At 42.3% G+C, this 12,904-nt stretch overlaps 1 protein-coding gene across 1 annotated transcript in view; it reads right to left on the bottom strand.

The window, feature by feature from the left end:
• Positions 1-12,904, bottom strand: part of lingo2 (leucine rich repeat and Ig domain containing 2) — a 284,104-nt gene that overhangs the window by 160,691 nt on the left and 110,509 nt on the right. The window lies entirely within an intron of this gene.

Below are 12,904 nucleotides of genomic sequence, written 5' to 3'. Positions count from 1 at the left end.
ATCTGCCAGAATGTAAAAGTTCCCAGTTCCACAGTCAGTGGTCCGGAATCACCCAGAAGCTCTTTGAGGTCATCGAGCGTATCCGAGGCTTCGTTCTAACAGAAGCAGACAAAAGAGACTCGCTGTCGCACAAAGAAGAGCGCAGATAGAAGATCAAAAGAAAAAGAGATGCAAAGAAAGAAAAAGACAGGCGAGCTCCCGAGGGTCCTTCGGTGCCACTCAGGCAGAAATCCTTGACATTTGTACATCCATGAATCCGACAGTCGGAGCGTCCAAACGAAGATACGGGACGCCCCGTCTTTATTTTTCTCTCTCTCGAGTTCGCCGTCTTCGTCACGTTAATGAAAGTGGAAATGAAATCTCCGACAGTTATCTAATCGTGGTCGTGTTTTCACTCGGAACTGTTGTTGCAGGTTTTAAAGAGCTACAGTCCACGCAGCTCGTAGCATCCTGTACCATTTCACTGCATGATTGCGTTTCGCTATTAATGACGTTAGATATACATGACATTATCTATACTCCCAAACAGACAGGACGTGATATTAACAAGTCCCGTCACGTCCTGGAGAGTCGGGGCAGTGAGACGTAGCCGCGACGAAAACGCCCGAGTGTCTACGAGGAGCGATGGCGCTTAATGGCAGTCGCTGCTGATATATTTCAACCTCGTAGAGCGCAAATGAATCACTCGACACTTTTGTGTGTGTGTGTGTGTGTGTGTGCTTACAGGTGTATGTCTCAGTGAGTGTTAGCGTCGAGTTAAATAAGCGTAACATATTTTAGATCCAACCAGATTTGCGGGAAAAAAAAAGAGAGAGAGATAAAGAGATATCACTGACAGTGTTGTTGAATTCTGCATTCTGATTGGTCAGAAGGTGTTGATTGGTTGTCTATAACAGCAGCTCTGACAGTAACATCCTCTGCGACTCAAATCACACTTTTATACTAACGCACTCGTCCTGATAAGGTATCATTTCCATAGTAACCGCGTATTCACAGCTCATTTAATGAAAATTTACGGAAGGAGTCTCCAGTGTCGGCGCTTCGTAACAGAGGTAGAGGTGTACCTTTTAAGTTTCCGGACATCTTCAGGACAGGAGTTTACCCTTTTACGAGTTTACGCTCAGAAACATGACCGACGGGCTGGTGAGGGAACGACTGACGTAAGTTTAACGTAACTATAAACAGATAATTAAATTCAAATATTCCCATAACATGACGGTGTGCTAACGCCGGACTAGTTTCGTTAACCATTAAACGGTTATTACATAAGTAGCATTCGATTTCTAGTATTTTTCTGCATTTTTCTTTTCATTGACACAATATAAAGTTGGTTTAAAGCTAGCTAGCTCCGTCGACTTGAAATAACATGATGACAACTTGAAATGATGAGATGTGAAGCAGAAACAAAGGGGTTTTAGGCCAAATCATGACAAAGCACTTAAATTTCTCTCTCAATACAGGTACTGACTGTATATATGCACATAGACGCAACCACACCTGCTACATGCCTGCCAGGATAGCCGTGCTTGTCTGCAATTGTTTAAAACATTAGCCAACTCTCCGATAGTTTCCTCTAGAGAGATAGCATTAATGCTAGCTGTGCTAACCGCTGGATAATGTTAGCCGTGTACCTAATTTAAATTGCTGGCTGTCTTGGCTAATAGTACGACATTATTATATTGAATAACAGTAATGAGTACTTTATGAAAAGTACTACATTAGGCTGAAGCTTGAAAAGAAAGGCTAATGGTGAAGTTTGAAGATTAATGTAAGGAAACAGGAAGTCCTGTCAGTCAGGGGGAAAAAAAATAAAATAAGAAATAGCTGCCATTTAAAAGCCTTATCTAAGAGTTAGTTCCTGTTATTTAGACTGTCTGTTGCAGTTATTTAAGAAGGTTTCTCTCTATATATAAATAACATGGAGTGAATGGAGGAGAGAGATATCCGGTGGAGAGGAACATCATTAGGGAAATAATACGCTTATTATACATGTGTGGAAATTAGAACGTACATTATGTGGATTTTGGAAAGGAAATAAAGGAAATGATTCCACTGACACCGTCAGTGTTTTGAATCTATTCGGATCGGTACAATACGAGAATCCAGGTCATTTAGGCTTCGCGAGGAGAAGAAGAGATCTTGTCTTGTTTCCATAGCAGATAGAAGCCTTTCAGTTCGGTTCGAGCATTACGTGTGAGATTATTGATGATTACTGTTGTTGCGAAGCTCAAAGCGCCCTAACACAACACACCGCCGCTTCCTGTTTAGGTGATTCATCCAGCGATGAGGAGAGGAGGAGAGGAGGACAGGCGACAGAGGAGAAGGGAAGATGAGTGGAGGAATATTGGGTTTAAAAAGTAGACGCGTAAAGAAGAGTAGAGTTGGAGGTGAGGGGTGGAAGACGAAGAAATCGGACGGATGGCGGATTGGAGGTGCGAATGAAAGAAAGAGTGAAAAGTGGAGGAACGGTTGGAGGAGTGAATGAAAAAAAGAAGGCGTGGAGGAAAACAAAGTGAAAAGGAGGACTGAGGGTGAATGGTGATGTGAAGGAGGACTAAGATTAGTGGAGGAATAGAATAGCGAGGGATTGGTGGATCAGAGGTAAACGGATGAAAGAGTAAAGGACCGAATGAATGGAAGGAACTAAACGAAGGAGTGAAAAGCGGATAAATAAGGAATGGAGGAGTGAAAGAATGGGAGGACAAAGGGGTGGGAAGGTGGAGGTGTGGTGGGATAAAGAAGTAAAGAGGACGTCGAGGCATCAAGAAGGGGAGGACTGTAGGAACATATAGGATAGAGTGAATGATTGACGGATGAGGAGTGGAGGTCTGGAGGAGTGGTGAATGGGTAGAATAGAGGAAGAGAGGGGAGGAGGTGTGGAGTAGTGTTGGAGTACACAATACAGTAGGTGAACCATCTCTAAGGGACCGTGGTAAAAAAAAAAAGAACTGAGCTTGGGGAACTGAGAGACAGAAACTTTGACGCAGATCTGCATCGATGTGATTTGGCCATGGATCAGTCTGATTTAACCACGACCCGCATGCATCAAGCCGGACGGCTTTATGGGCTGGGCCAAACGCTCCCAGGACGGCCGTGCATGAAAAATGCATGAAGATGTAAGAAATAAATCCAGTCGGCTCGCGTTAAAGATCTATTTAGTAGACAAAACACCCTTTTCCTGAAAGCAATCTCCCCTTGAAGCACCTGCACTCAATCTTACTTAACAGGCAGTAGCTCACATTCGGAAACAGCGAGCACACTTATCAGCACAGGGGCACTTTTTTTTGGCCAGCCTTCTGTTTAGCGGAAGCCGTAAACAGGCTAATCAGCATGAAATATGAATAAATTAAACCTCGGTGAATACCAAATGTGAAATCCAGACACCAGACTTCAAAAAGAAATCCGTGACCTTGTTTATCGGTTGTTCGGAGATTCACAGCTTGCACAATTGCCACCTCACCACCTAATCGCAGTGAAAATTGGGACAGAGCTGCAATTTTGTCAATAAGAGACAAGCGAGCGAGATATTCGCTACAACATGTCTGACTTCCAGACACACTCTATCAATAAAAGCTCTTTTAATGGTGGACGCCAGGGCTGGTTATTAACGTCTGTCTCTATTCTAATCTGGCTTTGATATTGTTCATGGCCCTCCTCCATAGTCTGTTTTTTTTTTTGTGAAGACTGAGGGACTGTGTCTCAGTCACATGGAGAAAAACATGCTCCTGTCCCGGCGCTAAATAACAACAGCACCCACTGTGAGATAATGGCTGCAGATTGGGTTATCGAGCGAAGCAGGTTTCAGATATAAACCCCATGCTGAACTGAAAAGACAGAAGGAAGGAGCAAGGGAAATTTAAAAAGGTGAATATTACTCCATCAATGTCCTGAACTCCTGACATACTGTCGTCGTTGTGTGTAAAGTCTCCGCCAACAACTTAAACCAAAAACCAACCGGAACTAAAGTGTGCTAATGTTTTTTTTGGGGTATGACGAGATGTCGGAACATCGTCCATGCACCTTCGCACTGATTCTACAAGTCTCTAGAAGTCTACTAGAGCAAGGAGCATGATTCTTTCCGGAATATATTCAATCAGCTGGTGTTTTGATGAAGGTGGTGGAGAGTGATGTCTCAAATGTCAATCTACCATAGTGTTCAATTGGGTCGAGATTTGGCGCATCGGTCATATACCCTTGATCATTTAGAATAGTTGTTCTCTTGTAGAAATCCCGATTCAGAAAAGATCCAGTATCATTCTAGGAAGCCAATAAAACCTTTAATTCGCTGGATCTGGAGCGTATCCCAGGAGCACGGGGCGAAAAATGGGAGCGTTCACCACTTACGGTACGCCAGGTCATCGCAACATACCAATCGCATACACAATCCCATCTACAGGAAATGTCCTTCTTAATCTCATTCTAATTATTCAATACGTAACCTATATGAAGAGACTGTTAAACAGATAAAACTCGATCAAGTATGTTTACGCACTGAATCACATTAATAACTGGAATCATAACGCATGCATGCAGAGCCACTACATTAAGTGTAATGAGTAGCACGTAAAGTAGTAACTTCTGCGTCCTTATTCACCTTAAAAACAAAACACAACAAAAAAAAAAACACACAGATCACGCTGCGTTCTATAAAAACAGAACCTCCCACAGACCTCACGCTATTGTTAGAATGAGAAGTTCACTGAGTCGAAACTCATTCTGTCACCTGCCTGTGTGCAGGAACACAAGCACAACCTACACAATTATTATATTAAAATGTCACCTCGGGTGCTATTTCTAGAGCGGAGCCACCGTGGATTGCAGGTAAGATACATTTTCTTCATATTTTGTCCCGTGTGATAATGGAGGCTGCGATAATGCACTGTGTTCCGGTTAATGGAAACAAAGGAAAAGGAAACACCATAGCCCTGAGAGAGGAGGCCCACTAAAAGCTGTTGGCCAATATATATATATATATATATATACACACATAGGTTTGCGAAGGAAAATATAATTCCACTGCAAGAGAAATAAGGATGAGTCAGGGCGAGAGAGGAAATCACATGGAGAGATGGTGGGGAAAAAACAAACAAACAAACAAACAAAAAAAACAGGGATAGGGACTGTCCATCAATATAAAGATATTGAACAGTAATGTGATTATGGCTTTATAATGCTGGAGCAGTCGTAGGATATTCTTCTGACAGGAAACATCTGTATACCATGTTGTTATCTGGTGATACATTCATACTCCTAAAGTCAATAAAATCCGGTCAGCAGTTTAGAGTAATGTTTCGCCAACACAAATACAGTACTGACTACAGATGCATCGATAACAGTAATGGCATCGGGTATGCACCCGAGATCAAACTCGTACTCGTTAAAACACGACGCTCTGATTCAAACTTCTAGCGTACGGCACTAGGTGACGTGAGTCTAGTGTATGTCTTTTTTTTTTTTTTTTTTTTGCAAACTGTACTCTTACGACAGTACAAATAACCTGATAGACCATTGTTATGGCGTTATCAGTGAGTGCGGTCGTTAAAAACCAGCACGAGACGGCACGGATTGCGACCGTAAAAGTATCCGTGTACGGAGGAGCTGTCGCATTCATTTTGCTCATGAGGCAAGGTGCTATTCCCAGCTCGTTATTAATGATCCGGACGCTCGGGTCATCCTCGGGTCATCGGAACTCGACGTGAGAAGAGCCCAGAACATCACCCAGCGCAAACACAGCTAAATGATGTCCCCGATTGATCGGTACCGGTATTGATGAGCACCAAAATAAACGTGTTTTGATTATGAAAATGATTATTAGAATTAGAATGCTAATCCGAATCAGACTGTACACGGTGTAAATAAATACATCATTGCGATCATGTGATCATTGCGATTGCGCATCATGTCGCCGTCTTTTCACAACTCGCAGCAAATTCAGTCGATCATTCCCCAACGGTTCTTCTCAGGGTTTACCGTACATACGATACTAACATACTGATAAATAATAGACCGGTTTTTATCACTATAATACTGCATCTGTTTTGGCAAAACCTCTCTGCAGGGACCGTGTGAAAAGCAGATGGAGGTTTATGGCCCTTTTTTTTTTTTTTAATTATTATTGTTTGTCCCATTGGGTGTCCTGTAGGGTTCTGTACTTTGGAGTTAACATCGGAGTTAAAACCTGTTGGTGTGTAAAAGTTTGTAGTCTTACAAATGTAGGCTTTTTTTTTTTTTCTTTCTCAGAAATCTATTAAAAAAAAAAAAAAAAAAAGGAGACAGAAAAATCTGTGTTATGCTTAAAAAAAAAAAAAAAAAAAAAAAACGTCTACGATGGCTACGTTTATTCTTAAAGTGTATCGTAAGTGCGAGAATTCTCATCTAGTCATCGATCCTAGTCATTAAAGATCCTATAAATTAAGGAATGAAACATTTTGGCAAGCTGCATGGTAAGAGAAGTGGATTATTTTCCTATAACTCCATGCCCTGAAGTGTTGCATTCCTCTTGCAGCACAGTAATCTGCCAACGAGTACAACCTTTACTTTATTAATCCGTTCATAAAGGAACGTTTCAGATCATTTTCATATTCAGTTCTAGTACATATCTAACATGACCCGATGTTCTGGTGCTTTTTGTTCCAGGAAGTCAAGTACATCATAGTGTTACGCAATGTAGACCTACACGTCCTGTACATCTAGTGTGGTGTGATAATCACGTCCTTAGCTCAACACTATCCGTTCCCTCGATCTGCGTTTTTTAAATGCGCGAATCGTAAACACCCCGATGATGAACGAGTAAAGTCTAATGGCTTTTCTGGATCGAGACGTAAGCAGCTCAGCTCGTTTCTGAAAGCGGAGCTGTCCAGACAGTTGAAACAGGACCCAGAGTGATGGATTTACCGACGGCGTCATGGACTGATTTTTCCAGTCGGGGTTCAGTCTGTTTGGAAGATTATTCTGGAGTTTATCCAGGGATCAACCACGCAAAGCTTCGCGATCTTAAAGCCGCTTTCCAGTTCCTGCAATAACGACATTCATTCATTTCGTAATGATGGAAGGGAAAAGCCCCGTAAAAAAAAAAAAAAAAAAAAAACACGGCATAAACGTTCAAGCACTTAACTCTTACGACGTAACCGACGTTGTGAAACGATGCTACATGATCTAATCAATCTAAACACAACCCCAGCTTTACGTCCCGCTTCTTCATACCGTTCTGCATCTTTGTCTTATTACCGTTATGCTTGGTTCCACAGAAATCCCAAATAATCCACTTTACCACATTTAACAGCAGATAATCGAAAAAACAAAACAAACAAACACAAAAAAAACAACAAACAACCTTATATTGATGTCTTTTTACCTTTGAAATCATCCTACAGCGGCTTGGATCTGACGTCTCGATGCCTCGCTGCTGCGCTCACTCGGATTCGACTTTGACCCGATTCACGCTAGCTTTTTTCAAAGCGCAACTAATCACACGAGCCGTATGTGACACGCCTCGCTAGTAACAATGGAGTTACAAAATATCTAACCTAGGGGTCTGACCTAGCTTGGTCATCGTGGCTCTGTAGCTCTTGGATGAGGTTGGGCGATTAGTTTGAGGAGATAATAGATTCTTAAAAACACATTTTCTCGCCTTGTGTCTTCTCCAAACGCTGATGAAAAGCAGAACCTGTTTTTGTTTGAGGTTTAGATGTAGAAACATGCAGAACGGGCAGTCTTTATGAACGATCTATGGTTCAGGGACATTTTCATGATGCAGCGTCGACGGTTAAAAACGCCTATCAGTCATAGCCTATTTCGGTCCATAGTTTCACGCTGACAACCAGCGCTGGCATTTCTGATGATCTTACAGCGCTTGATCGAACATGATTAAGGATCTAACCCCACCCCTCTATCTTCCTCCAAGCCATTTTTTTTTCTCTACAAATCAGAAACATGTGCCACTGCGTTAAATAAAGTGTGTCCTCAGGCTTCTGCAAAATCACAACGTACCATGTGGAAAAGTCAGAAGGAAGACGCAAGAAGAAGACACAAGGCGCCGGTTCGAAACGACCTCAGAATGTAGAGGAATGAAACGTCGAATCCGGTGACCTATTGTGAGTTTCCTTTTCATTTCGGTTTTCATATAACCTTCGCATCAGGCCGCTGATGGCGAGGGCATGTGAGCCAATGAGGCTGAGCTTTTCTTTGTGATGGAAATTTTTTTTTGTTTGTTTTTACATTTTGAGCTCCAAAAGAAGTTCTTTTAAAAGAGCTTCTCACTCAGCAGGCTGACTAAGCCCTCAGGCCTCTTCCATTTACTTCTCCGTGTCTTTGTCTCGCCATCCAGAAAATATCCTTTTGGGTTTTGAAGGACAAACTTCTTCACTCGCGCCATTATCTGTATCTCCCATGCTGGTTTAAAGGAGCAACAGCTGGAGACGGTCAACAGACAGAGAGCGACGCTCACACTTTACCTCTAAAAGATGTATCCCCCCCCCCATCACACAAAGAAACACACACTGCTGTGTTATGTGTCTTTTAAAATAGCACAGCGGAAGCTCAGCGGTTAAGCTGTTAGCTCTGAGGAATACCAGAAACATGATGACACAGCTTCTCAAATCACTGCAATGGCCTCCTGCCCACCAGATGGCATCATCACAACAATTACAATTAGTTCCAGGTGTGCAATTAGCCAATTCTCATATAAATGCCATTATATGACCGCACAGTTGAATTCTGGATTCTGATTGGTCAGAAGTGTTGGTTTATATATATATATATATATATATGTATACATATATATATATATATATATATATATATATATATATATATATATATATATATATATATATATAAATGGAGTGAACCTCCAGCACCAGTGCTTTGTAACAGTCAGAGGTAAAGCTATGACATTTTTTTTTCTCTCATCTTTTTGTTTTATTCTCTCCAAGAAAGAAAAAGGGAGACTGACTTGTTCCGTGGACGTCCTGCAAAATTAAATGAAACTAAAAACGTGTGATGTGTCCTTCTTTAATAAACAAAAATCGTAACTATTGGCAAACTGCCAATAGTTGGCAGTAAGAGGAATAAACACTCGGGGACGCACCGTTATTGTAAAACAGTAACTGTACTTCATCACATCACTCCGCTGTTGATGATTTGACTATTACAGCACCGCACAGAGTATTTGAATTCCTTACTAGACATCTTGCTACGTCATGTCTGGGTCGCAGTCCGTATCGTACCACGTCTAACCTGACAGATTGTGAATGTCTAAAATCGCCAGGGATTTATCATTTGGATATCATCCGTAAAGCCCTGTAAATTCCCTAATGAATTTGTGCTTTCGGCATGGGAAGGCAAACACGTCGTTCAAGTGGTTGCGTTCATAAGTGGTTACTGTTGCTAAGCAACTGGGAAATATGGACGCCAAGGATGAAAGCTTGCACATAGCCTTTTACATCTTATAGACAATGCAGAAGCACAGAGACTGTGAAAATGACACGGGACCATTTTCTGTAAAGAAAAGCCGGCGGTGTACACTGTAAATACACTGCAATTACACGTAGCGTCGCCCGCTAACCGAAAGACCGCGGGTTCTATTATATCGAGAAAGGCCAACTCTGCGTCACGATGTATTATATCTGCACTGTAAGGAGTTTTTCCTTTGTGCCTGTACACGGATCCTAATAAAACAGCTGAAATATTTTACAATGGACTGGATGTTTCGCCTGCGTAACATTTACGTCCATAAATAAATAAAAGAAAATGTAAACGTATGTACAGTACATGGAAACTTAAAACCATTTACACTAACTAAACTTCCATTTACACTAACACGTGACAAAACAATCTCTTGTTGGTACGCTTCTTTGGATTTTTCCACGCGGTAAAATGAACATTCCAGATTTATTCCTCCTTCGCTGTTATGATGCGCTCCAGTCTTTCTTCTGCGAGGGCTTTCCACTAGATTTAGGGGCGTGGCTGTGAGGATCTGTGTTCGTTCATCTACGAGAGCCTTAGTGAGGTTGAGGTCAGGTGCTGATGTTGATGTGAGGAGACTCCAGTTCCAGTTCATCCTAAAGGTGTTCAGCGGGGTTGAGGTCAGGGTTCTGTGCAGGACACTCGAGTTCTTCCACTAAGGCACGTCTTCATAGAACTCGCTTTGTGCACAGGGGCATCGTCATGCTGGAACATTTTTGGGCGTCTTAGTCCCAATGAAGGGAGACTGTAAAGCTACAGCGTACGGAGACGTTCTATACAGTTGTGTGCTTCAAAGTTTGTGGTAACAGTTTGGGGAAGAACCACATATGAGTGTGATGGTCAGGGGGACACATACTTTTGTCCTTATAGTGTATCTTTTCTTCCTAAACGTACTGAGATCGGGCTCCCTGTTGGGGGCGTGTCTATAAAAAGACCTGTACATGTAAACACATGTAGCTCACAGTTCTTAAAAGGTTTTCTCAGCTACATGATACACTAACGCTGACGCCAGAGCTTAAACGGCTATTTTTTATCATGTTCTGACATCAATGGTCACCAACCCGGTTCCTGGAGACTTACCTTCCTGCAGGTTTCATCTCCAAGCAAACTCTACACCTCACACCTGTTTTAGCTGATCGAAGCAGCGATTGGACGGTCCAGTGTGCACCATTACAGTTGGATCTAAAGTCTTCAGGAAGGTTGATCTCCAGGAACACGGTTGGTGACTACAGGTGTACGTCTTTTCCAGGTTTCCCCAAGCAGCAAGTGACCGTTCATGTGTAACGCAGAGCCACGATTTCAACGCCATTTAAATTCGAAGCAAATCAACATGAATATGAGATTGTAAAGGGACAAATCCAAGCGACTGGCTTGAATGGACCGGTCCTATGCTGCATGTGGTCCGATGTCTCTTCGGTTCCCCTCTCAGAACTTTAGTTCCTCCCGGCAATTAGTTCACGTAAACAAAATGTCCTGAGAGATCCTGTCATATATGACCTCTCATTAGATGTGTACAGATGTTACGAAGAAAAAGAAAGCTTGGAAGGAAGTACCAGGGATCACTAGTGCCTCTAGTGAGTGTACTTAGCTAGACCTTGCGTAGGTCACTACCGGAAGGAAATTGCCGAGCAGTGCTTGGAGAAAGATTTCGAATTACTTGGGACATGGAGATCGCCAAACGTCGCCACGCAAAACTCCGTATCCGTCCACCACCACCACCACCACCACCACCTTATAAACACCGGTCAGGCTTTCTCCATGTCCGCAATCACTCTTACTGTCTGGACTTAATTAAAATGTCAGTGCTACCGCTGCAGCACGCATCCCAGTCCTCGGTAAATTAAAACAAAATTAGGATAGCAGATGTGTCTTTAATGGCTTAATCAGGCCGTTATATTGGGTCTAATAAAGCACAGTCTGGGTGTAACATTGCAAAATATATTTTTGTCATGCAAAATAATGTAAGAAACAATGAAGGAAAATGCCGGTGGGAAGAAATAGCAATTTGTAATGCAGATTAGAGACCGGCTGTTTTGGGGCATGTTGAGTAAAACGCCTTGGAGTATTAACATCTGCTAAGAAAGGGGTTCTGAGAGAGAGAGAGAGAGAGAGAGAGAGAGGGGTGGAATTATCAAGGGTTTTAATGCAGATGGGAAAAACATAAACTGTTTGCTTTTAAGGATTTTTGTTTGTTCACACGTGCTTGTTTTTGTCAGAGCAGAGTCTATTTGTTCATGTCTCAGGTCACCAATCTGAGAAAACTTCACTTACAGGACCGGGGGGCGAGCGACGTGACGTCAATTCGATAGAATTTGACTCGTCTAGAGCTTTTAACATGGTCACGACGCAGCCTTACGGAGATCCACGGATCCCCGATGAACATCTCGGAGGTGACGTGATGAGGGAGAACGCCCCGAGGCAATATGAGACGCGATCCGCAACCGCTTAGATCCCAACAAATTTACTGGTAAAACTCCGTTTGACTTCTAAAAACGACTGTACGGTACCTTACATTTCTCTCCTCGGTCTGCGTACGTGGAGACGTGACCCTTGACTGATTGGGTTACTCCCATTTTGCGTACACATTCAATCGAATCACGTGTTCATCTATTTCCATTTACACACCAGTTTAAGGAACATTTGCTGAAACTCATGTTTCCGTTTCATATTAATGACCTGAAAGATCAAAGCAAATCCGTAAGTTAAAACGAACAAGACTAGCTATTCGGTTAGAGGACAAAAAAATAATGGCGCCCTATGAAAGGAGGTGGAGTTAGGGTGTGTATACGGGAGCCGATTCGCTGCGACGGCTGAGCTGCGTTACTAGAAGATTTAGCGCACGCCGTGCTCAGGAGGTTCTCTCTCACCATTTAGTCACCTTTTTCAGCTCTCTTCGCCTTTTATGGAATTGTTCCTAACATCCGCATGTGTACGAAGAAAATCTGAAACTTTTCTACACAACTTTTTTTTTAATTATTTTTTTTTATACACAACTTTACAAAAAGATTGAAAAATGATGTTGATTCAATTATTGCCTGACTCTGTAAATGTGTGTGTGTGTGTGTGTGTGTGTGTGTGTGTGTGTGTGTGTGTGTGTGTGTGTGTGTCTGTGTTGCAAAAACATTGCTAGCATATAACCCACCCTGTAAAAGGAGCATCGATACACACAAACACACACACACAATAACAGATATCCTTCCACCTGGTGTGTGTGTGTGTGTGTGTGTGTGTGTGTGTGTAACTGAAGTAGGGCTAAATTAGGAAGACAAGATTTGAATAGAGGCACTCCACTGAGGAGGACAGAAGAGCACTCAACTCTGACTATATTAATCACAAATGCAGGGAGGAGTGCGAGGATCAAATGGAGAAAGATGAAGAAAAAGAAGAAGAAGAAGAGAAAAAAAAACAAACACAAATTTGAAGCCTAATTTTATTACCG

The sequence above is a fragment of the Ictalurus punctatus genome, chromosome 8 (assembly GCF_001660625.3).
Source record: "Ictalurus punctatus breed USDA103 chromosome 8, Coco_2.0, whole genome shotgun sequence".
Lineage (NCBI taxonomy): Eukaryota > Metazoa > Chordata > Actinopteri > Siluriformes > Ictaluridae > Ictalurus > Ictalurus punctatus.
This window is presented reverse-complemented; position numbering and strand designations above follow the sequence as displayed.